Raw genomic sequence first — 27,953 nt, forward strand, 5'->3', positions numbered from 1 at the left:
ACATTTTATAATATCCAGGGAGTCAATCCATCAAGTTACAACAATTCTAAAAATTTAACCTTAAAATAAATTTTTATTTCTTTTTCTGATCATAATGGAATAGCTCACACTGAAAGAAACTATGGAAACCAGAAAACATTAAAAACAAACAAATAAACATAAAAATAACTGGAGAGTGATCAAAGCAAAATTTGAGGGTCTGTTAAAATTCAGCCAGATGTACACTGATGTAAGCCTCAAATGTACCTATGCTTTTTTTTTTTTTTTTTTTAAAGAGGGTTGTTTTCTCAATTCACAACATGAAGTGTGAAGTTATGGTGAAAAGGACAGTTTTACTAGAATAAATAGAGAAAGTTTGGAGTTGGAATCTGCCAAAGCAGCTAAGACCTTTAAGGTGAAATCTTGAAAAGAAGGAGTTCAGTGAAGAGAGCTTAAAAGCCATTTGTAACTTTCCTCTCAAAACATTGACTTACTCTGGGGTGCCTGGGTGGCTCAGTGGGTTAAGGCCTCTGCCTTCGGCTCAGGTCATGGTCTCGGGGTCCTGGGATCAAGCCCCGCATCAGGCTCCCTGCTCGGTGGGGAGCCTGTTTCCCCCTCTCTCTCTGCCTGCCTCCCTGTCTACTCTCTCTCCTCTCTGTCAAATAAATAAATAAATTCTTTAAAAACAAAATAAAACAAAACAAAACAAAACAAAACAAATTGGCTTACTCTGAAGTTAAAAGTGCACAAGTAAGGTTTCAGTGACTCCAGATAGAAACAGAGACTAGAAGATTTGAACAGACAGCTCAGCTGCTGCAAAATACTTAAGAGGCAGACTTAGAGTACAAACTCTGCTATTATGGGTGGAAGTAGGGTAGGGGAGGTGAAGCTTAGAACAACCTCTGGGTTTTTCGTTGAACCTCCCACAAAACCACACAGTGGAAACAAAAAATTCCAGTCTGGTAATCAAATAAAGGCAAATATGTACTAACGCTAAAAAAGCTGAAATCCAACCTAAAATCTAACACCTGGCACTCTAGTAGCTTTTGAAGAGAAGTCACCCCTTTTGGGAAAAGATAGTGTCATCCAGGGCTTTTGTATTTTTTTCTTATTTAATGCTAAGTATCAAATTAAAAAAAAAATAGAGGGCTGTCTAAAATATAGTACCAAGTAAATCAAAAAGAAAGAAAATGATGAAAGAAGAGACTCATTGGTGATTTATTGTCATTACCAAAAAATTAAAAAAAAAATTAAAGGAAGCTAAATAAATTCTTGCTTTGTAAGAATAAAATCCCTAGGGGTCCTGAGTGACTCAGTCCATCCAACTCTTGACTTAGGCTCAGGTCATGATCTCAGGTCATGAGATCAAGTCCTGGTAGGGCTCTGTTTTAGGCATGGAGACTGCTTAAAATTCTCTATCCTTCCTCTCTACCTGAGGTGTGCTCTCTCACTCTCTCTCTCATTCTCTCAATAAGTAAATAAATAAATAAATAAATAGTATAAAAATAAAATTCCTTTTTGTTAAAAATGAAAACTAAAAGGCATATATTAAATTGGAAGGGATGCTGGGATAAACAAATGCGGATCAGGATTTATAATCTCCTCACCCTAAAATGAAGAATGGCTGCTGTAAGTGAAATCTGACTTGGTATCAAATAGGACAATGAGAAGAAGAGCCTGTAGCTATCTCTTGTAGCAAAAGTGCTCTGTAGGGATGATGGGAAGATAAGCTGTCCCTGACGAGATCTAACAAATATTAAGTGTGAGCTGGTCATCCTGGAGCTATATGAGGCCAGTGAAATGATTGAGAGCCTGAACAGGTGTGTTACTGATGGATGAAGTGAAATAAGACTGATACTGGAAACAAAATATATGGAAGTAGAGTTTTATCACAAGTCCTTTCAGTGGAAATGAGATAAGAGAGCAAATTTTGGCAATTCATGAAAGCAAGTGTAGGTGGCATCATCTTTCACTCCAGTTGGAAGAGAAGGAGACACAGATAACACACAACAGAGAGAATATCAAGAACATGAATTTCTTGAAAATTTTTAATGTATATTTGCAAGGTGTCTTCAATAATACAACTTTTTTTCATGTTTCACATGGGGTGCACTAAGTAAGCAAAACAGGATATTCTTTTAATGAGAATCTTAAGTGATAAAATATATTTTCATCATTAAATACACAAGGTAAAACACAGCCAGCATTTTCCTCAATTTTACCTTAATTAATATGTAAAAATTTTTAAAATAGTCCATTTTTAAAATTTTTGTGTGATGAAAATTTTATTTTCTCGTATTTAGGAAATAGTACCTTTTCTACTGTAATTATTATGATCAGCCTGCATTATCTTATTGAGTTGTGTGGGTGATAACTGACACAAAGGAGGGACTCACTCTTTAATGTAGTAATTATTAGTTGGTAAGATTTTTTGTTACATTTTATTTTACTTGTTCTTAAATTAAAAAAAAATTCCTGCAATTTCCTTGTATTGTTTACATGATGAGAAAAGTAAAAGTATAGTAAAACAGATTGTATCTTTCCTTCATTCTTTCTTTCCAATTTGTATGTAGCTCAGCTTTGGTTCATTTGAAAAGCTGAGAACTCTTGTTTCAAGATATGTCAATGGTGGTAGATTTTTAATTATTTTTTTTGAAGATTTATTTATGTATTTGGGAGAGCAAACCTATTAGTGGGGCAGAGGGATTGAGAGAGAGAGAATCTTAAACAGACTCCACACTAAATGTGGAGCCCAAGGAGGGGCTCGATTTCACGACCCATGAGATTGTGACCTGAGCTGAAACCAAGAGTCGGACACTTAACTGACTGAGTCATACAAAGGTGATAGATTTTTAAATATGCCACATTAAGGCTTGCCATGTTATTTACTGCTTTATGATAACTGTTCAGTATAGAGATTAAATAAGGCAAATTCAATTTCAAAGTCATATAAATTTTTTTGAGATTAAAAATAATGGTTTTGATTCTATTCATAAATGTGATATGTCCAGAAGACATATCTGTTTTGGGGAAGAAGATATATTCTTTAAAGCACTGAGCTGTTTTAAGTGGCACGGAGATGAGGAGATAAGGGACATCTGTCAGCCAGTCAGATTGTCTGAAGCAGCTCTACTCCTTGCATCCTAAAAAGGATGCTCAGTAATTTCTTACTGAATTAAATCACATTTCAAGAAGTGCTAATATGCTAAGCAAATTCAATAGAATATTCCCTGAAATATAACAAATACACTGCTGGTTTTCTCAAAAGAGAAAATCACACAAATTTTAAGCATACAATTCAATGGACAGATACAATGATACATATCCATTGTTAATTTTGTGATAAAATTCAATGAAACTTTATTTGTGGGAGAGATTTCTAGGATTTTCATTTACCCTGATACATAGTTATTTTTAGGGGGTCCCTGGGTCCATTGAGAGCCCCTGACTATAGGGAGCTGAGGAGCTGGGCTAGGAAAGTAAAGGTCTGTCAGGGATGGAGGGAGAGATTAAGAAGATAGGGTTTAAAGGGCAACATAGTAAAGGATTGAGAGGGGCTAATGGGAAAATTGAAGATGGTAAAAGAGGAAGGAGGAAGAGAGGTGATAGGAAGAAAGAGGTCCTAGATGACTCAGTTTGGGAAGATCTTAAATCTCTCAAAGATGTCAATGAAGTTCCAAATTATCTTTTGTAAAATCATACCAACAAGAAAGGAAGCAGACAGAATTAGTGTCATAGTGGTATAGAGCATAGAGTGAAAGGGTTTAAGAAGGGAAGTTTGAGTTCACTGGGAAGCTCCCACATTTTTAACTAATGGTACCTCACAAACAAAGCATCCTGGGACACAAACCCAGTCTCTATCTTACAGACAGTCCTCAGAATAGAGCTAGGAATCTCCCTCTCAAGCATCAGGAAGTAAATTCCTACTCAAAAAGAGCTAAGAAGACTTGGCTGAAAAAGAGCCAAGAAAGTTCTTGCTCAATTACCTTTTAACCAAGAAGCATGGGACTCTAACCCATCCTCAGAGAATACACTCAGGATCTTTAGAATCAGAATCTGCCCTTACCTTGTTTCAGTAGACCATCATCCAAAGCACTAGATTGGATCAGAAGCTGAAGTCACCAATGATTCCTGATCAATCAGTCAGGAGTGAACAAAGTTGAATACTTGGAGTTTTGGGTGAGAGATCTAGGAGTCCAATGATGAGTCTGATCCTCTGTAAGTTCTAGGCATCATACTGTTAAAAAAAAAAATGATTCCAGCACTTGTTAAAATGGTAAAGGAGACCTTATTCAAGACTATTGAAATAGAGGTATTATAATAGGGAAGAGAATTCTGGCTTACTTCCAAACACAAGGACAAATGGGGATTTAGAGCCAAGTAACAATATGAAGGGGTGAGTGAATGAAAAATTACTAAGGGTAGAAGGATTCTTCCTAAACTGACCTAAAAGGGTTCTTGCTAAAGGCAGGCCAAAGACATAAACATCAAAGGTGGGCAATGAGGAACTGGATTAACTATCAAGGGTAGGGTGATTCTTGCTAAATTGATTTCGCTAACTTCTTTGAAAACTGGGCTAGGCAGACTGAAGAAAGGACGGGATAAAGGCTGTGGTCTAGTTGAGACAAGATCTTAGAAGAATATGACTAAACTTTGTCCAGAGATTCTTTGGCAAACTCACTAAATGGTGGATGGACGAATGGATGGATGGATTAATGGATGAATAAAAGAGAGTTCTGGAAAACATTGGTAAATAATTCCTTCAGCCTGCTGGGAGAGAAAAGAAAACAAAAAATCTTATTATTCACAGCTGATTTGTTGTCATAAAATGTTCGTATTTCACTTACCAAAAATAATTATTAAGACAGACAAATATGAAATGTCACCCACACGTTTTCTGTCAAGAAAAAAATTCCTGTCAGAATCCTGTGAAACACTACAATTAGAGAAGATACACCTCTAAGTACAGAGAAATTGAAGATTGCAGCCCTGCAAATGTAAAAGGTGTATTTCTTGACTCTCATTATCATAGCAAAATTTTAAAAATAATTAATAACAACTATCATTAGTTATTAAGTGCCAGTCAGGATCCCATAGTTTAACTGCATTCTAGTCTGAGGTGTTATCTCATGCCCAGTTAAATAGCTTTAATTCACTTTCCTGGTTTGGATTTTTGCTTCTTTGAGGCCTCTTGTGGCTCGAATTTTTAAAAAGTAGAAAGAAAGAAGGGAATTAAGAAAGAAAGAAGAAAGAAAGTGAAAAACAAAAGGAAGGAAGGAAAGAAGGGAGAAGGAAGGAAGGAGGAAGGAAGGAAAGGAAGAATTCTTTCAACATGAAAAAACATTCAGATTTTTTAGAAGATGAAGAAATAAAGAAAGGAAGTGGGGAGAGGGAAGGAGATATGGAATAAAGAAGGTAAGTAGGAAGGAAGGAAGAAAGAATAAAGACATCTAGACTTCTTTCAAAAGTCAGGAAACTTTATTTTTCATCTATGGCTGTGGCTATTCTCTGGCAGTCATAATGTGGTAATATAATTATTTTAATGACCTGCTGGAAGCAGCTGATTAGAGTTGCCATCCTAATTATTTGTTTCCATAGTCACTCCTTTCAGCTCATTCATAAAAATTGATGTCTTTTAACAGCCACTTATTTTCCATTTAAACCTACCAATTTTTACCCAGTCAATCTGTTCTTTTTTGGCTTCCAGCTTCTTCAGTTCAACGCCACTACACACAAAGCATCTGAAAGAGCTCAGGCTGGTGGTGATGGTGTGATTCACCAGAGGAAATCCTCACGTAGTTTCCTTTCATGTTCCATTTTCTCACATGTCTGAGGGTGAATTTGAAGAAGAAACATCCTAATCTTGGAGCCGTGTGTTCTAAAAAGCTTTTAGAAATCATAAGTGCTTGTACTTCCACTGTTTTTTCTACTTCCAGTGTTCTTGGCACTGCCTTTATATGTAAGGGAAAGAAAATCTTCCATCTAATATCTCAAAAAGCACACAAGGAAGTTCTTCATGTAGAAAAGATAGCTTATTTACAGTTCAGTTCTCAACAGAGAAAATGATAATCATAATGATGCTAATAAAGATAATAACAATAAAAACTAGGAACATATACTGTTGAACTTCAGAACTTAAAAAAAAAAGTTCCTATCCCCAAAATTATCAGAGTGTAAAGAAAATAAGAAAAACAGAAGAAAACATTTGACCAGATAAATATGCATCACATTTGCTACCCCAAAGTTGCATGCAAAAATGGTGGCCTGATGGAGAAAATCTGGAATCTGGTGAGGATCCTGAAAATTTGGATCATGCCCCAAATGAGATTCTAGAAAGTCAGTGACTTTAATTTGGTTATGGAATTATTAGTCAACCCTTAATAGTTGCACTCACTTTATGAATCTTCCCACAGAAATGGAAGATACACAGACATAAATCTAGTACTAGGGATTAAGTAACAAGGTTCTGAGATATTGTAAACATTTACTTGGAGGTACCTCGCATTTCAGTCCAAGATTTATGAATGACTATTTTTGCAAATATGACACAGCTATTTAGAAAAATCAGTAAGTTGCAGCACTCTTCATAAATACTAAATGAACTCATCTACCCACTCAATAATTCAACAGAGACTGAGCTCCTTTTTGCCTCTAGAAACTGTGACAGTTGAGGCCAAGCCATGACACTTGCACTACTGCGATTCTAAGAAGAATGACAGATCCATGAGCAAGGAAATTTGGCAGGAACAGTACTGTAACAATGGAAGGTGATGTGCAGTAGTAGCACAGAAATTAGACCCCAAAAATCTTTTATTGAGGTGTTCATTTCCAATAGAATATGCATTTTGGTAGTTTCATAATTTTGTTGCAATTTTATTTAATTGATTCAAGAACTATTTATTGAACATCTAGAAATTTAGCAGACAACCTGATAAGACAGACAAACTCTCTGCACTAAGGAAGCTTCCATTTTGGTGGGGATAAACTAACAATGGCCAAGGAAGCAAATAAGATAATTTATGTTGTATTAAGTGCTAAATATTTTAAAATAAATAAGCAGTGGAACAGAGGTTGCTAAGGAATGGAGGGTACTCTAGGATGAATAGGGAAATCTTGGGGGAGGGGATGGCTATTGAGCTAGGAGCTGGGAGATGAGAAGAGACCTCTATGCATATCTTGGCACAGAAAAAAACAGGCAGAGAAAACAGCAAGAGTGAAAGCTGTGAAGCTGGAGTGAGTTTGACCTGTGTAATAGTGAGGTTTACTGGCTGCTCTGAGTGGGATTATTATGAGAAAAATGCCCATAAAAGACTAGACAAGGAGCTTCCAGAGGTGTTTTCACTCCAGGCTGCCACTGCTCAGGAAGTGGAAATTGAAGTTTTTTTGGTAAGAGGATTGGAGAAGTGTCTCTTTAATGGGAACCCTTAGCTATTTTATGATTCTCATTATCCTCAATTTGTTTGGTATCTTTTATGCCAAATAAACTGCATTTTGAAGGGATCTTCGAAATTCTATTAACACCCTAAGGCAGTTTGTTTGAGGAACAGCAAGAAGGCCAGTGGGCTGAGATGACTTTGTCAGGACTCAAGCATCTGGCTTAGGCCATGCTTCCAGATGAGGTAAATATATGCAACTTCTAGAGAAAAGCAAGAACTATCATAGGGGACACCTAGGTGTCTCAGTTGGTTAAGCCACTGCCTTTGGCTCAGGTCATGATCCCTGAGTCCTGGAATCAAGGCCCGCAACAGGCTCTAGCTCCTCGGGGAGTCTGCTTCTCCCTCTGACCTTCTCCTCTCTCATGCTCTCTCTCTCAAATAAATAAATAAAATCTTAAAAAAAAAAAAAAAAAAAAAAGAACTATCATAGGCTATGGCTATACCCTGAGATTGGAATCCCTCTTTTTAGGTTCTGAATCTTGTCAACATTTGCATGAAGAGACAAGGGTCATAAATCACATGAACTCCTGCTGGAGAACTCCACTCCCAAAACTCTAGCGGCAGGTCCATTCTATGACCTAGTTGGCAAAGATTGCCTGAGGGCTGCACACCATGCAGCTTGTTTCCTTCCTGGAAGGGACCCCCAAAGTTTTATTAAAACTGCAGTGAGAGGGCAGTGTCTGGAAAATCACAGAAGCCCAGGGGCTGAGTAACCAGTGTCCCATGTCAAGGCAGAGACGAGGAATTCAAGAACAAGACACAACAAAAAGATATATATCACAATTAATTGCACTGACCTACTCTATTCACATCTCAAAGTAACGGTTATGTGAACGAAATGTTAGTGTTTCCATGTAAAGAATAGGCTACAAATCTGATAATTGTGTACACTAATAAGTCACTGCAATATGCCATTTAATGTCTTTTGGTAATCTGCCATTCATTGACTAAAAGAGGTATCTGTGTCAGCAATTCCTTAATTTGATTTAATTAGCATTATGTTTACTGCATCTTAGGTTTTGATTTTACAAATAAATAAATGAATGGAGAATTTAAAAAATATGCTTTTACTTGGAAAATAGTTCAGAAGTGCTTCACTAATTTTATTTTTGGTCAAGGGCAATTTATTAATCAATGATTTGAGCCATTTTATAGAAAAATATAAACTTTGCAGTTAGGCTATTAAAAACTTTAAAGCACTGTTTAGAACTATGAAGTTTCAAATTATTCTTGAAAGAAAAAACACATTTCAGTAGACTACTCATATTTCATAACATGAATATAAGGGAAAAAATAAAATTTGTATTTTATGCAAGGTTACCCAGGAACTATTTTGGAATGTAAGGTAATCGAATTAGATGAAAACATGAAAGAATATTAAAAACATCCAACACATAGATATTGGACATGGTTCATGCATCTGAAGAGTGTAACCATAAAAGAAGAATCTAACTCCTTATAAAAAGCAAATAGAAGCAAGGACCAAATCTTTGAAATTATAGAAACAGAGAAAATTATCATAAATAAATGACAAAAACTGAGGTATCTGATAGAAAAAGAAATCTATTTGAGATGGTAAAGCCAAAGAAATTTTCACATCAAGTATTGTGTCTCATTTGCAGGACCGAAAGCAGTTCTTGCCACACAACAGACACACAATAAGATAAATTTCTATGTGTGAATGGAAGGGTGGTTGTAATATGCATTCAAAGTTTATGACAACACAGAAGGTTTTAAATGTTGCTACTTCATTTTTTAAATGGTAATCTTTAAATAAGTTATAACTCGTGTAAAGTTGATGACCGTGTCATTAAATCCTCAAACTTCCATTTTTGTGGAAAATAATTTTTTCTAAGCCAGGTGCCACACGGCCAACGTATAAAATGCAGTGAAAATATATAATTAAAGATTTTTTAACTAAGTCTGCTACTTTGGGGATTTCTACTTCATAAAATGCCTCTGAAGAGTAGATGTTTCCAAGATGGAAACCTAAAATTTCAAATGCTTAATCCAATTGGTTATAGTCATTTACTGTTATACACACATGAATTGACATTGTCCTTTACTACAATGCTTTGGTCTCATTCAGGTACTTCCCCTAATAACAACCATGGTGCATTTATTGTTGAGATGTCCTTCCTGGTTAAAAAGCTGCTAAAAAGTGTTTTAATACTATTTACAGTTTTCTTTCTTTCTTTTTAAAAAAGATTTTATTTATTTATTCGAGAAAGAGAGAGAGCGTGAGAGAGAGTGAGAGACAGCATGAGCGGGGGGGTGGGGGAGCAGGCAGAGGGAGAAGGAGAGGCAGACTCCCTGCTGAGCAAGGAGCCCTATGTGCCACTGGATCCCAGGACCATGGAATCATGACCTGAGTCAAGGGCAGTCACTTAATCAACTGAGCCACCCAGGTGCCCCTACAGTTTTCTTCTACAGATTATGGTTCGGTAATTTTTTTCACATTTGGAAGATAATTGACAGTTGGTTAAAAAAATGTGCACAAAATTTATGACTACATGACCTGGATTTTATTTCATTATTTCAAACCCACATGGCATAAACATCATAATAACCTTGAATTCAATGTCATTGGAATTTGAAGATCATGATTACAAAAAAAATATATTATCAGAAATCAATTAACTATACTCTCTTCTGAATCTCATTATCCACGTTAAAATGCAATGTTTCAGTTGGGAATTTCTACCTATTCACTTTTTTTCAGTCAGTTGCTTTACTTTTAAGTCATTGTCCTGAAAAGATATATAGAACACTTACCCAGGGGATGTTGTAACATTGCTTGCTGCAAACTGTATCTGGGGAAAGAGTGGGAGTTAAAGTGGAAGCCGAAGTATCACTATAAATAAAATCTGGAAGTAAATAATAGAAAAGTGCATTTTCATTATTGCTCATAAACTGCAAGATGACATCAGTTATTGTCATAAATCTACAACATGCATGAAGTAGATTCTTTGGTCATGTTATAGTGGGAAGAGTTTGATTTTCCTCTTACCAACACAACATTGTAAAAAAACAAATAAAACTAGTTCTAAAAGTGACCTTAGTTATAAGTACTCTTGCATCCAAGAGAAATTTATAAAGAAAATATATGTGGTTTTATTTTTTGGTTGCATATAAAATTTTAAGTGGACATGTTACCACAATCTGGGACACATGAAATACACTTTTTTTTTTTTTTCCTGCTGGTATTTGGAATCACTTTTTTGCTCTCCATATATTTTTTTTTTTAAAGTAAGAGCCTTTTGCAAACAGTGCTTCCAGGATTTCTTATTCATCTGCCCACTCATTAGTACCTTATGAACAGCAATGAATGCTTCCTAGTTAATGAGCAGAACCACATGCCTAACGTACATGTCCTATATCAACTCCAAGGAGATTGAAGGGTACTGTAGACATTCTCTATAGTCCAAATTAATCTTCAAATCTGCCCTTTGACATATGTCCAAAACAATTGTTTTTCAAAAAATTATTTGTAATATTAAATTGAGCTTAATGGATGCAATATAGCAAAGGATTTGTATTATGTTTAAGTCAACAGAAAATATGAAAATAAGATAGCCTATAATACATGAAATATGCATGTATAACCTAAAGTAAATATTCCTATTATCAGTCTAGTGATTCTTCACTGACAGCCATTTATTTAAGTTACTGGCTTGATGGAGAAAACATATTTCCTTAGTTTCATTACACTTAAAACACTAAAATTACAACTATGAGAGAGCGATCTCCAACTTGTCATCAATATTTATTAAACAATGATTGTTTTGTGATTTGGAGAATGGCATGCTTCAAATTAGAATGAAACAAATATGGTGCCATTTCCCTTTATAAGATACTACTTCCCCAGTAACTTCACTGATTGTACAGCTGAAAACCAGAAAATTCACAAAAGAAACCTCCTTTTTTAAAATTGATAATTGGATGTCAATATCTGCACTGAATTTCATATGCTGTCGTCATGAAAAATCTGAACACCTTTGTCATTAGCCATAACTAGAACAGACGTACAGATCCCAGCCCAGTATAGGTTGTAAACAAGTAACTAGATGATGATGCTTACAAAAGGATTATTGTTCTAGATGCTGTTTATTCAACAGATATGTATTTTATTTAGGATTTATCATGAGAAAGAATAATTTCTGGGGTGACAAAAGTATTATACAACCTTATTGTAGTGATGGTTGCCAGTTGTATACATTTACTAAAATGTATCAGATGACATTTACAGTGCAGGAATTTTTATGTGATGTAAATTATATGTCAATAAAACTTTTAAAAATACATAAATGGGGAAGGTTGTTGGGTAAATAGTGATATCGTTAGATGGATATAGATGCCATGAGAAAAGAATAGTAAATTGCAAATGGTAGAATCTAAGTGATGAGTTTAATGGGTGTTCACTATAAATATTTTTTGAATTTACTGTATGTTTGAAAATTATGTAACAACATTTTTGAGAAAAATAGAGCACAATGATTTTATAATTTTATAATTATAATTATTTTTGTAGTATGTTTTATACACTATATACCTTATATACTATATACTATATATACTACATATATTTTAAATGTATATGTATATTTATATACTATATATTTGGCAATATTATTTAGCCATAAAAATGAGATCTTGCCATTTTGCAGCAACATAGATGAACTTGAAGGGTGTTATGCTAAGTGAAATAAATCAAACAGAGAAAGACAAATATCATATAATTTCGCTTGTGGAATCTAAAAAACAAATGAATAAACAAACAAACAAAAAGCAGAAATAGACCTATAAATTCAGACAGCAAACTAATGGTTGCCAGAAGTGAGGGAAATGGAGGGATGGACAAAATGGGTGAAGAAAATGGGAGTTACCTTCCAGTTATGGAATGAATAAGTCACAAGGATAAAAGGCACAGCATAGGGAATGTAGTCAATGGTGTTGTCATAGTGTGGTAGTGTGACAGAAGATAGCTATACTTAAGGTGAGCATAATATAACATATAGAATTGTCAAATTACTGTGTTGTACATCTGAAACTAATGTCACATTGTGTATCAATTATACTTAAAACACACACACACACCAAAAACAAAAAAAAAAAAGAAAAAAGGACATTTTTTCTAGCTGTCAGGTTACTACAGACTGGTAGTTCCTTGCAAGGTTCAGCCTTACACTGTGGGCACTGACTCAGCTTTCTACACTCAAGAGGAGCATGCCAGCTCAGCCTCAGGACCGCTCAAAAGTTACCTTCAGGAAGAAGTTAAGCTAAGTCTTGGCCTGGGGGGGGATGGGTAGTCTTCATGATAATGAGGATAATAAAATATTTTGTGAAATTCTGTCAATGGTTTCTATCTTTTTTGTTTCTTAGTATTTCTCATATAGTGATAAAAGAACCAAAGTAGAGTTTAGTTTAGAGCAAAAGTCAGCAAACTTTTCCAATAAAGTCCAGATAATAAATATGCCTGATGCTTGAATGATGCAGGGATTAAGGGCACTGATCCTTTGCAGTCAAAAATCTGTATATAACTTTTGGCCCTCTGAACTTAACAACATGTATTGGCAAGGATGCAGGGAAAGGGGAACCCTCCTACACCGGTGGGAATGCAGGCTGGTGCAGCCACTCTGGAAAACAGCACGGAGTTTCCTCAAAAAGTTGAAAATAGAGCTACCCTATGACCCATCAATCACATTACTGTGTACTTACCCTAAAGATACAAATGTAGTGCTCCAAAGGGGCACATGCACCCCAACGTTTATAGCAACAATGTCCACAATAGCCAAACTATGGAAAGTGCCTAGATGTCCATCAACAGACGAATGGATGAAGAAGATGTGGTATATATATACAATGGAATATCATGAAACCACCAAAAAAACCCCAAATCTTGTCATTTGCAATGACGTGGATGGAACTAGAGGCTATTAGGCTAAGCAAAATAAGTCAATCAGAGAAAGACAAGTATCGTATGATTTCACTGATATGAAGAATTTGAGAAACAAGACAGAGGATCATAGGGGAAAGGAGGGAAAAATGAAGCAAGGCAAAACCAGAGAGGGAGACAAACCATAAGAGACTCTTAATCTCAGAAAATAAACTGAGGGTCACTGGAGGGGAGGGGTGGCTGGATGATGGACTTTGGGGAGGGTACGTGCTATGGTGAGTGCTGTGAATTGTGTAAAACTCATGAGTCACAGACATGTATCCCTGAAACAAATAATATACTATATGTTAATTAAAGCAAAAACAATTAATATCCTTCTAGTTATCAGAAGTCTTTTTTTTTTTTTAGATTTTGTTTATTTATTTTACCAACAGAGCTCACAGGTAGACAGAGAGGCAGGCAGAGAGAGAGGGGGAAGCAGGCTCCCCGCTAAGCAGAGAGACTGATGGGGGGCTCGATCCTAGGACCCTGGGATCATGACCTGAGCCGAAGGCAGAGGCTTTAACCCACTGAGCCACCCAGGTGCCCCTAGTTATCAGAAGTCTTAACTATAACATAAACAGTTAACACATTTTGTATTTATAATATATGCTGTATTCTTACAATAAAGTAAGCTTAAGAAAATACTAAGAAAATCATAAGGAAGAGAAAATACACTTAGAATACTGTACTGTATTTATCAAAAATAATCTACGTGCAGGTGGACTCATGCAGTTCAAAACTGTGTTAAGAGTCAACTGTATTTTCAGCTTTGCAGGCCATGTAATTCTTTTATAATAATTCTACTCAACTCTGCATTTGCAGTATAAAAGTAGCCACAGACAATTCATAATGAATGTAGATGTATTCCAATAAAATTTATTTATAAAAATAGGCACAGGGCCAGTTTTGGCCTGCAGGCTATATTTTGCTAGCTATGACTTAAAAAGATGATTTACTCCTAATTTGGGAGAATTGTTGTAGTCCATAAAGAAAATGTGACCAGTGAAGGGAAACACAGTTGCTCTGGATATTAAATAGCATGTTGGTTTCCCAGGGCTGTGGAAACAAAGTATTTCAAACTCCTCTGCTTGAAACAATAGAAATGCATTCTCTTGTAGTTCTGAGGACTGGAAGTCTAAAATCAAGGTGTTGAAAGAGTCATGCTCTCTCTGATGTCTCTAGGGGAGAATACTTCTTTGCCGTCTCCTAGCTGCGGGTGTTTTGTAGGAATTCTTAGAATTCCTTGGTTTGTAAAGATATCGCTCTGCCTCTGACTCTGTCATCAACTGTCTTCTCTGTGTCTCTATGTCCAAAACATCCTCTTCTTACAAGGATACCAGTTATTGGATTGAAGGCCCACCTTCCTCTAGTATGAACTTAACTGATTACATCTACAATGATTCTATTTCCAAATAACATCACATTCTGGGGCACTGGGGGTTAGGACTTCTATCTATATCTATATCTGTATCTATATCTATATCTATATCTATCTATATATCTGTATCTATATATCTATCTATCTATCATCTCTATATATACATGGAGCACAGTTCAATCCATAACATATAGTATTACCATTTGGAAACAAGGAATCACCAAATCCTGTCTTGTCAAACACTATTCCTGACAATGGCGGGGGGGGGGGGGGCTCCCTCAAATGATAAATACAGAAGTAAATGTAGCCAATGGGGACATGTAAAAGGTTATATTTTAAACTAGGCCAATACAGCATATCCTGTCCTGATGTGGTCTTCTATAGTCATCTGCATTGGAGGGTGTGATTTAAGTCAGAGTCTCAAACAAGGCTCCTCCATCCCCCACACTCCAAAGTCCCATCTGGTATACATACAAATCCCTGGCTGGTCACTCCGTGGAAAGAAGTTAGGGAGAGGAAGGAGGGTTTATATGTCCATTCTAAGAGCAGTGCAGTGTACAAGAGCCTCCTGGTTGTCTTCGATTTTTCCTCTTTTACATGTAGTACTTCTATTCTTAGTCTCTCTGATGACTGTTTCCTGGCTACTACCATACCATCCAAATGTTTAGAAATGTGCCTCTAAAAAAGGGGTTTGAGAAGTGTTAAAGGCCCTCAACTTCCTTCTTGAGTAATAGAAAGAAAGAAAGAAAGAAGAAATAGAAAATAGAATAGAAAAACTAGAGCTCTGCGATAAAGTTAGAGTCATTCAAACCATTTATGTCCTAAACAGTCGCTGAACAGGGAATCCATTTCTGGTGTCAGGCAGAGGCTCACTTGGTTCTATGCGGCGGTCGTTCGCCTATGCTAAGTAGCCCCATAGGCGTGTTCTTCCGTTCCATTGCAGCCTATAAATATAAGTGTCCCACTTAAACACCCTATGTAGTTTTGTTTGAAATCCCAGCCCTCTACCCAGTGGGAAATCCTATTTTCTCACGGAAACACTCTTTCCCTAATATTTCCATGAGCACTTAGGGTTGGTCACTTCTGTTACCAGATTATTTCTGGCTGTGCTGCCTCCCCCCCCCCCCCCCCCCCCCCCCCCCCCCCCCCCCTTCTTCCCCCCGCCCTCCCCCCCCCCCCCCCCCCCCCCCGCTCCGTCCCCCGGCAGTTTGCTGGCCTTTTGTTATCTCCTGCCCTATGCCGCCTCCTGTAAGGGAATGAGGCACAAAAAAGTCAGCTGCAAGAGAATGGGGGCAGGGGACGAAGGTGAAAAAGACTGTTGCCCCGAACAACTCCTCAGTCTCATATTTATTAGAAAGTGAGTAACAACCAACAGAGAAGCTGGAGTAGGTTACACAGTGACAATGAGTCTTGTAGATATGTAAGAAGGTATGTCTGGTCACGTAGTACATGACCTACAGTGAGCAAGCCCAAACAAAAGGATTGTCTGACTAACTGCTGATGCTCTCCCTTTGGCAAGGGGAGATAACGGGAAAATGAAGCAGGTGGAGCTCCATCCCACAAGCCAGGCATCCCCCATGGCTTGGCTTCAAGGACGCATATCATCCTCTCCCCCAGAGGCCTGTTGCCAGTACATGTTTTTCTTAAGGCTATATCTAAGCATGCTTGGTAACTAGTATAATTTCTCGTAGGTCGTATTTTAGGCAGTACATTGTTCTGAGGGACGGTTACTGCCCTAGGAGGGAAGGAGTTTCCCTGCAAGGCACAGAGATATTCTCTGCCATTCAGCAGGCCTGCTCCCCTGATGACCATCTCTTTCATAGTGTGCTCCTTTGGGAGGCTTTGTGACAAATTTCCCTCCTTTTTACCTAAACCATCCACTTTCAAGAGATTTGTGATATTGTAGGGCAGAGTGGGGAGTAGATTTGCTTTGAGAAATGGTCAAGAGGAGATTCACCCTGTTCCTGATGGTTTTTTCCAAAATCTAGGCTCTACTTCCCAGTCCAGTCCACTCTGCCAAACTGGCCTTTGCTTCTGATGATTTTCCTTTAGAATACTCCTCCTCTTTCATCATTGATCCTGCTTTCCTCTTTTCCTTACAGATAGCTTTTTGTTATTTTCATAGTATCCAACTTACTTCCTCCAATGGAAAATTTAAAGTCTCTTTTGTTTTTTCTTCCTTTTTTTTTTTTAAAGATTTTATTTATTTATTTGAGAGAGAGAGATAGAGCATGAGTGGGGGAAGAGAGAGGCTGAGAGAGAGGGACAAACAGACTCCCTGCCGAGCACAGAACCCGGGAACCCAGCACAGGGCTGGATCCCAAGACCCTGAGACCATGACCTGAGCTGAAGTCAGATGCTTAACCTGAGCCACCCAGGTGCCCCTCAAATGTTCTTTGTTTAGAACTTAGTTTCACAAATCTTCTATGCCTCAGCTTTCTCACTGCAAATGGACAAGTTGTTTTTGTTTTTATAGAGAGAGTTCATTCTCCCACATGAGTGGGGTTTGGGACAGAAACCTAAGCAGTCTCCTAGCCCAGTGTGGAGCCTGATATGGGACTCAGTCCCATGACCCCAAGATCATGACCTCAGCCTAAAGCAAGAGTCAAATGCTTAACTGACTTAGCCACCCAGGCAGCCCACAAATGAACAAGTTTAACCAATCAATCTCTGAATGAAGCAGGTTGCTGGAAGAGAATGAATTTTACTTGTTGAGGCAGATGAAGCTGCTAGTCTTGTCTTTGCTAGTCTCTAAGTCTAATGGCCTGAGCGTCTTCCTGCTAATTGAGGGGGTAGAGCTAATAGATATCTAAGGTCCCTAAATAAATGTAGATTTAATTTATATTATAGAACTATTTCATCTTGTCTGTTAATCTTAAATTCTTTCCTGAATCTCATCTGTTGTGGCCTCTCTTCTACATTGGCTGGGCTGCTTGAATTTCTTTGGTCATTTTGTATCAGAGTTCTCAGTTTATGGTCAACTTCATTACTGAGTTACATAATTACTTACACTCAGTGATGTTTAACCATAAATTAAAATATACATTAAGACCAATGGCATAGCCAGATTTTAGCTTATTAATAAGTAGAGAAAATGTAACTAAGATTAAGTATGACCATAATTTGATAAACAGTAGAAAAGGCAGTTCTTTTAAAAATTAACATTTTGCACTAGTATTGGCTTTTGTGCTCTCTTTCAACATGGATTAGGACCAGCACTGTATACCTTAGATCTTTCACATTCTATTGGGTGAATTATTCCTCCAGACTATTTACCTCATCCAAGGTCCCTCATGGAGAAAGAAACCAAATCTCAGATCTGCAGAAACATGTTATCGGGATAGTAAGAAGAGAGAGAATACAGAGTAGCTGTGTCAATTCCTCATGGCCTTGAATTAGAATGTCTTTCTGTGTAAGATTCCCTTTAGATTCATTTTGGTGTGTCAATCTGAAGTGGGCAGACTGGAGCATAACCCCAAGCTTAGCTGGGGAAAGTCTGACATGGGCTTTGTCTTCAATGTAGGGGCATTTTAGTAATCATCATGGGGAGCTCCTCAACTTATGTTCTTCTCAGAGAGCATATAGAATGGGTCAATGGAGGGATTGGGCACATTGTATATGATAAAATCTCAGAGGCTTAATTTATAGCACTACACTAGATATAATGTTTCACCCCATTACTTATTTGAAGAGTTTCTCTACTATCTCTACTTCAAAATTCCAACAAATGCTACTGAATAGTGTTCAGAATTATTTGATCCTTAGATGGTAATATCTGTTTAATTGTTTTGTTTATTTTACTTTGAAGTCTTCCTAATATTAGCAGTAGCTTGAGAACTTTTGTTTTGTCTTGTTTATAAACCATTTAGATCAATTTTTGTCCTTTTTCAAACAATGAGCGCGAGTCTGTCACTCTGTCTGGGAAGTATCCTATTGTTACTGTCTCTGAACTTCTTGAACTCTGGCCAACCAGTTTTGATATGTTCTCCAAAGGTCTGATTACCAAAGATAATTTCCTTTTGCTTGTGATAACATTTCCATAATTGCAGTTATAAATGAAAGGGCAGAATGAATCCCTTCAAATCTGGAAATTCACAGATTTTATTATCTTGCGCTCAAATTCAATTTTGTTTGCAATGCTTTTCACACTCTGGGTCACATAAACGAGGCTGCATGGTTCTGTGTCTTACTTTCACTCTCTCTTTTGATCTCTCTTACTCAAGGCAGATGCTCATTTTCAGGGCAATTCTTTCTTCTTAGAAAGAAAGATACAACACTGGTGACAGACACCATCATACATGTCAACACAGGCTAAATGATCATTGGAATACAAAATCTAACTAGTTCAATGGCCTGCAAAGAAAAGTGATTGCTGTATAAGCTGAGCGAATGTTTTAAATTAACATATAATGTATTATTTTTTTCAGGGGTACAGGTCTGTGACTCATGAGTGTTACACAATTCACAGCACTCATCATAGCACAGACCCTCCCCAATGTCCATTACCCAGCCACCCCCTCCCTCTCTCCCCACTCCTGTCCAGTGACCCTCAGTTTATTTCCTGAGATTAGGAGTCTCTTATGGTTTGTCCCTCCCTGGTTTTGTCTTGTTTCATTTTTCCCTCCTTTCCCCTATGATCCTCTGTCTTATTTCTCAAATTCTTCATATCAGTGAAATCATACGATACTTGTCTTTCTCTGATTGACTTATTTTGCTTAGCCTAATAGCCTCTAGTTCCATTCACATCATTGCAAATGGCAAAATTTGGGGTTTTTTGATGGTTGCATAATATTCCATTGTATATATATACCACATCTTCTTCATCCATTCATCTGTTGATGGACATCTAGGCACTTTTCATAGTTTGGCTATTGTGGACATTGTTGCTATAAACATTGGGGTGCACATGTGCCTTTGGAGCTCTACTTTTGTATCTTTGGGGTAAATACCCAGTAGTGCAATTGCTGGGTCATAGGGTAGCTCTATTTTCAACTTTTTGATGACCTTCCATACAGTTTTCCAGAGTGGCTGCACCAGCTTGCATTCCCACCAGCAGTGTAGGAGGGTTCCCTTTGCTGAAAGAATGGTTTTTGATCAAGTCATACTCCCGTAAGTCCTATCCTCCAACATGATTGCTTCAGAGAGAAGTGTCCTGCCTTAAAACATTAATTGCTGGAAAGGGTTTCAAGAAATTGTTGTGGAGCTAGAAGTCAGAAAATCTTATGGCTTTGGCTGTTTTATTAAGTATCTTTATGACAATTTTTCTCATACTATGAAAAAGAAATCACTGACTTACTCTAAAAAGAACAATGTGACAAATATAATGATTGTAAAAAGCTTTGAAAATGTTAAACTGGGTATCTCTATGGAAAGGAATCATGCCAACTCCCTGAATTTAAAGTAGCCTCCATTTTAATTAAAAAACTACAGATTCCATATTTCTGGTGGTACTGTCAGCCTGAAGCTGAAGTTGACAAACCTCTCAGTTAAGTTGCTCATGAACAACTTGTTGTCTTCAAGCAGACAAAACAAAAACAACAAAAGCAAACAAACAAAAAAATATTTCAGTGTCTTTGCATTCTGGTTCTGGACTCTAGTAATTCTTCTAGTAGTAAAAATGTTCGAAACAAGAAAGAACAATGAGCTCCAGGGGGAAAAAACACTCCCTTACCTCCCCATCCCCAAAGAACATCTAATCTCCACTATTTAACTAGTCTTGTTAATAATGAATGTCTCCATACATTTCTAATTATGGCCTCTAAAAGATTCTCTTGACTTCTTTATAAATATAAATTGTTACAAATTTAAAGAAAAAGAAATAGCCAAAATGGCCAACAAACATTTATTGAGAGTTTGTTATTTTAGTTTTGGAAGGTACACCCAGGAGTATTTATATATGGAAATTGGGATATAATAACGGGAAAATTAAGTTGTAAATGGTTTTCCAAAAACATTTTCTCCTCTGAATCACTGTAGTGATTGTATAATAGTGATGTAATGTGATAGCATCTCTGTTTAGATTCAAAACCAATATTTTGGCCTCCTGATACCAGAGTCCTAAAATTAATTTAGTAGAGCCTCCTTGTTGAGCCCTTGGAAGCTTTAATGGCTGGAACTTTGACAAAGGACAGTAATTATTCCCCTTCCCCAATATGGTGATTGTCAATTTGCAATCAGAAAGGGGACTTGTTCAATCTACTATAGACAAAAATATTTTCTAGGACTAAAAGTTCAACAATACTGAATCCCATACTATGAGAGAATCTGAAAGCAAAATCTTTAGGGATATAGGTATTTCCCATGTAGTATATGTATATAAGGGAAATAAAATAGTAAAACATCAAGGTTCTGATACTAATAACACTTGCCACTGAGACTGTGATTCAGATATGGTTGTCCCATTCCTACATCTCTGACTACTAGACTGAGAATCAAGAAGTTGATTTAGATGTTAGCAAAATAAAAAATTGGGAGAAAACATTCAGTGAGTTGATTTAAAGGCATTTCTGCCTCCCTTTTTAATGTCCTCCATAACAGTGTTACTTCTTGTGTAAAATTACAAGCCTATGCACCTTAAACTTTAATTTTTTTAAGATTATTTATTTATGAGAGACAGAGAGTACAAGTAAGCACAAGCACGGGGAGAGGCAGAAGGAGAGAGATTCCCAAGCAGTTTCCCCACTGAGCTTGGAGCCCCACATGAGGCTTGATCCCAAGATCCTGACATCATGACGTGAGCCCAAAACAAGAATCCAACACATAACCAACTGAGCAACTCAGGCATCCCTTAAAATTTACTTTTAAACAATATTTATCAAGACCATTTCTAAGAAAGCTTTTATTTTCTTCCAAATACATGCTGCTGAACACCTGCTAAAAATCTCTAATTTCTTCAGAATTAACTTTTACTTACTAGTTTTTGCTGGGCTCTGAGTCTGCTCTGTCTCTGCACATGAACTTGGGTTTTAGTTTCTGCCTCTGTACCCTTCAGAGGCTGGTACAGTGGGAAATTCCAGTTTTTTTAATTAATTATTTTTATTAACATATAATGTATATTTACCCCAGGGGTACAGGTTTGTGAATCTTCAGGCTTATACACTTCCCAGCACTCACCATAGCACATACCTTCCCCAATGTCCATAACCCTACCACCCTCTCCCTGCCACCCCACCACAACCCTCAGTTTGTTTTGTGAGATTAAAAGTCTCTTATAGTTTGTCTCCCTCCAGATGTGAAGAATTCGAGAAGCAGAGTGCAGGGGTTTGGGGAGTAGGGAGGGAAAAAACAAAACAGGATGGGATCTGGAAGTCTAGTTTTTTTTAAGTGGTAAGAGTTCATTCCCCCCCACTTTGTGTATTGCAATAACTTCTCTGCCATGGCCAATAGCTACTCAAGGCATTCTTATGCTGAATCTCCTGTGGCTCCACTTGTTGGAACTAAAAGGGAAATTGCTCTCCCCACACTGAGATATGGTCGTCAGGGTGTCGGTATATGTATGGTCCACCTGATACCTTTGTTACTGCTCTAAACTTTCGATTAGGTTTTGCACCAGTCTATGATTAGAATCACCCCTGTAACGTGAGTTGCCTAGGTAAAGATTAATGAGCTGCCTGGAGAGTTGATCCTCAGGGATCTCTTTAATCTTATTTTCCTGACGCAATCTATACAAACCTCTCCCACAATGCAATTAAAATCATTAAATAACACATATATCAGGAAAAATAAAGGGGCACACACGGCACATGCAGATTTTCAACAAAAGGCAGCATGGGTATCAAGTGTTTTGGCTTCTTTCCCAGCTCAGTAATGATTAGTGAAGTCGTGTGTAGAAAATATTTGCAGCATGCAAAATTTCTGAAGCTGTTGCTAAATCAAAAATGAATGCAAACAATGTGTGGTTTGCAAAGCTTTAATTAGTTCAACCAGAAGGATGACTATTTGCACTGATATGACTGAACCTCTGCATAGATGCTTTTGAAGTGTGACAGACCAGTCCTGTTACATCATTAGATAAATTATCTCAGTCTGTAAAATTTTGAAAAATGGAGGCCTAAAATTAGAATTGCAGCATTCAGTCATTTAATTCTGCGATCACTGAATACTTTCCTTGTACAAAACCCTTTCCTAGTAAATACATGGACTGGATGTTGATTTTGGATAAAGTGGTATTTTTTATTAGTACATCACAATTGATCTCAGGGATAGCATTGAGTCGATGTTGTTAACATTCAAAGTGATTTTTATGCAATATGTATAATTTGACACAATCTCTCTAAATAATTTCCCATTTTTATCAGCTCTTGACACCAGAAGAAGAACATGAAGAGTACTTTAGGAAGATAATTTTTAAGTAAAGACACATAAGAGGGGCATATATGAGTAACATAGAAGAAGGTTTTGACTAATGGAAACAAATATTAAAACTATAGAATGTTGCAAAAATGTAATTTCAAGAATTAATTTGAAGTTTAATATAATTATAAACAAAATTCTTATGGGATTTTAAAATTAAACTTGTCAAGGTGCTTCAACTGTTCATATAAAAGAATAAATGAATAGGAAGAGCCTCCCAAAATGTTGAGGAAAAAGAAAGATGATCAATGAGGTCATGCCCTTCCAAGGATTACGTATATTGAACATATGATTATAAGATCCAATCAAAAAGACTTGCAACAAAATAGATGTAGGAAAATAACCATGACTTTGCAATAGGTTCAAATAAAGTAAATTTGTGCTCCAAATCAGTATAGAAGCAATTAGACAGAGGAGTTAACTTACTGAAAAAATATAATCAAATCTTTACTCCCATAGCTTAGCAAAATAAAATTTATATGCCTAGACGTAAATATATAAAAATAATGTGCTATGGTGAGTGCTGTGAAGTGTGTAAACCTGGCAATTCACAGACCTGTACCCCTGGGGCTAACAATACATTATATGTTTCTACAAATTTTTTAAAAATTAAATATATATATACATATATATGTGTATATATACATATATACACATATATATGTATATATATATATATATATATACACTATTATAAAGGGTTTTGGAGGGGAGGAGGGTAGGGGGTTTGGTGAGCTTGGTGGTGGGTACTATGGAGGGCCCATATTGCATGGAGCACTAGGTGTGGTGCATAAACAATGAATTCTGGAACACTGGAAAGAAATAAAATAAAATGGAAAAAATTAAAATATATGACTATATATATGCTATCAGGATAGCAAAAAATATTGTAAGCCCAATTGCCATGAAGTAAATTCTCTGCTAATGAATTTATAAGTTCAATGCAATTCAGTTCAGCTGTCCAGAAGTGTTTTTTGAGAACATGGTGAAATGACCCAAAATATATATGAGAATATAAAGGTCGTTGAAGACCTAAAATTTTGAAAATGAAGAGCTAAAGCTGAAGAAAGATGCTTGACCTTCTAGACTTTATAAAACAAGACTAATTAAAAGTGTTGTATTAACACATGTGTTGACAAATAGACCTGCTTAACAAAATAGAAAGGCAAAAAAAGTATGGAGTGTTGTAACAAATCAACACGGAAAAAAAAGACTACATAGTTGATGGTATTAACAAAGTTAGCTTATGATCTGAAGAAAGATAAAATTGAAATTCTATGTCACTCAATATATATAGAAATAAATTTTAAAGGTATTAAATGTGAAAATAATATTAAAAAAACAAAATACAGGGGTGCCTGGGTGGCTCAGTGGGTTAAGCCTCTGCCTCCCGCTCACGTCATGATCTCAAGGTCCTGGGATCGATTCCCGCATCAGGCTCTCTGCTTGGCAGGAAGCCTGCTTCCTCCTCTCTCTCTCTCTCTGCCTGCCTCTCTGCCTACTTGTGATCTCTCTCTGTCAAATAAATAAATAAAATCTTTAAAAAAAATACAAAAATAATATTTTCATGACCTTTGGGGAGGGGAGAATTTCGTAAGACCCCCAAAACATAAGATATAATGGGGAAACATGGGAGGATTTTACTGAAGCAAAATGAAAGTTGTCTGTTCCATGAACAACATTACACTCAGCATGAACAAAGATGTAATGCATGTGATTAAATGTCAAGAAAACAAGAAAAAATCAGCATGTTGAATATATAGGAGTGCCTGTAAACCAGCAAGAAAATTAGGAAGTTCAAAGGAAAAACTGAGCTAAGGATATAAATAGAAAATTCAGAGTAGACCCCCCTTCAGCTAAGAAGAATAGGAAAGAAAAGTGTTTAACTTCACTAATAAGGAGAGATATAAAAATCAAATTATAATGAAATACTACTTTAAACCCAGCAGTATGGCAAAAACCAGGAAGTTGCATGATATGAAATGTACTTAGTAAGGATGTAGAGGAAAACAGGGAAGACTTAGATTGTAGTGGTGAGATTATAACTGAGTAACAACTTTCAAAAGCAATCCAGAACTACAAAGTGAAATGACATATTTATATATTCCATGGCCCTGTGTGATATCCTCCATAATTAGATGATGGGCTCCTGGGTAATGTAGCCTAGAGAAATCCTAGAGAACAGATTCATAAGGAGATGTAAAATTATGTTTATCACAATGGTTTGTTTGTTTGTTTGTTTATTATGGTAATAGGATGTTGGAAATCATCCATCAGTCAACCACTAGGAATACAGATAACCGAAAAGAGTGGCTGCCCTCCTGGGGTTCCGTCCAGAAGCTGACCTTCAGACAAAAGCTGAGGAAACCAAAATCCCTTTTGAAGTGGAGAGGTAAAACAGGGAAAGGAAAGCAGTCACTAAGAGATAATCTCACAGGCAGGCTCTAGAAAATGGTGCAAAACACATACCTCAGAACACTGTCAGCCCAGGATGAGGGAGCAAAGGTATTCACCCACCCACCCTCAAGAGCAAATTGGTAAGTGGTGCCCAACGGATGTTAATTTCCAGGCACTCTGGCCCCTAAGGCACTTCAGCAAAGTGAATTCCTGCAGCCTGCCGGCAAAACAGCACCAAAGCTGCAAGTGCCAGCCATCTGAAATTTGTCCGGTAAACACAAAAATGGCAAGAAAGTCAGAGGGAGGCTAGGCAGAACACCAACAAACATCTGCTACAGTGGTGGTTGTAAAAGACCTAATACGACATGCAATTATCAATACTTTCACGTGGCATCTTGGGTAGGTTTCAAAATCAAGGTTGAATGAAAGTTAAGAAAAACAACGAATGTTTATAAAACCCACATAAAAAAAACACTGTATGTTTTCTAACTACACCTACGCAAAATACATACTAGGGAAGAAAGAGAGGTGTAATACGTAGGTTGATGATGACAGCCATAAACAGAAGGGAATAATCACTATATTTCTGGGGCTTTGAAAAAACAAAGTTCACTGTATGTCAAAGAAAATCAAACCATAAATAATGAAGCAGGAAAATACCACAAGTGTAACAGGAATTTTTCTATAATCTATCGAAGGCATGAGTAATTGTATGTTAAAAAAGGAAGAATCTGAGAGAAAAATGTTCAGACACATGAACAAATACTTTGTAACATACAAAATCATGAGTAGACTTACAAAAGATAGCAAGCATAAAAACTGTGCAACTAAAGAAGACATCCAGATGGCCAACAGACACATGAAAAAGTGCTCCATATCACTCGGCATCAGGGAAATACAAATCAAAACCACAATGAGATACCACCTCACACCAGTCAGAATGGCTAAAATTAACAAGTCCGGAAATGACAGATGCTGGCGAGGATGTGGAGAAAGGGGAACCCTCCTACACTGTTGGTGGGAATGCAAGCTGGTGCAACCACTCTGGAAAACAGCATGGAGGTTCCTCAAAATGTTGAAAATAGAACTACCCTATGACCCAGCAATTGCACTGCTGGGTATTTACCCTAAAGATACAAACGTAGTGATCCGAAGGGGCACGTGCACCCGAATGTTTATAGCAGCAATGTCTACAATAGCCAAACTATGGAAAGAACCTAGATGTCCATCAACAGACGAATGGATAAAGAAGATGTGGTATATAGACACAATGGAATACTATGCAGCCATCAAAAGAAATGAAATCTTGTCATTTGCGACGACGTGGATGGAACTAGAGGGTATCATGCTTAGTGAAATAAGTCAATCAGAGAAAGACAACTATCATATGATCTCCCTGATATGAGGGAGAGGAGATGCAACATGGGGGGTTAAGGGAGTAGGAGAAGAGTAAATGAAGCAAGATGGGATTGGGAGGGAGATAAACCATAAGTGACTCTTAATCTCACAAAACAAACTGAGGGTTGCTGGGGGGAAGAGGTTGGGAGAGGGGGGGTGGGGTTATGGACATTGGGTAGGGTATGTGCTATGGTGAGTGCTGTGAAGTGTGTAAACCTGGCGATTCACAGACCTGTACCCCTGGGGAAAAAATATATTATATGTTTATAAAAAATAAAATTAAAAAAAAAACTGTGCAACTTGTTAGTAATTAAAGAAAAACAAATGCCTCAAAAGCAGTGAAATTCTCTTTTGGTTTCTCAAATTAGCAAATACCTAAGTCAATACTTACTTCCCAGGATATGACCACAGAGATCCTTCAGATGTGTATAATTTTTTTAAAATTTTTTATTTCTTCTCAGCGTAACAGTATTCATAGTTTTTGCACCACACCCAGTGCTCCATGCAATACATACCCTCTCCAATACCCACCACCTGGTTCCCCCAACCTCCCACCCCCCACCCCTTCAAAACCCTCAGATTGTTTTTCAGAGTCCATAGTCTCTCATGGTTCACCTCCCCTTGCAATTTACCTCAACTCCCTTCTCCTCTCCATCTCCCCTTATCCTCCATGCTATTTGTTATGCTCCACAAATAAGTGAAACCATATGAAAATTGACCCTCTCTGCTTAACTTAATTCACTCAGCATCATCTCTTCCAGTCCCGTCCATGTTGCTATAAAAGTTGGGTATTCATCCTTTCTGATGGAGGCATAATACTCCATAGTGTATATGGACCACATCTTCCTTATCCATTCATCAGTTGAAGGGCATCTTGGTTCTTTCCACAGATTGGCGACTGTGGCCATTGCTGCTATATACATTGGGGGTACAGATGGCCCTTCTTTTCACTACATCTGTATCTTTAGGGTAAATACCCAGTAGTGCAATTGCAGGGTCATAGGGAATCTCTATTTTTAATTTCTTGAGGAATCTCCACACTGTTTTCCAAAGTGGCTACACCAACTTGCATTCC

This window comes from Lontra canadensis, unplaced genomic scaffold, assembly GCF_010015895.1.
Source record: "Lontra canadensis isolate GAN:19392208 unplaced genomic scaffold, GSC_riverotter_1.0 scaffold47, whole genome shotgun sequence".
Lineage (NCBI taxonomy): Eukaryota > Metazoa > Chordata > Mammalia > Carnivora > Mustelidae > Lontra > Lontra canadensis.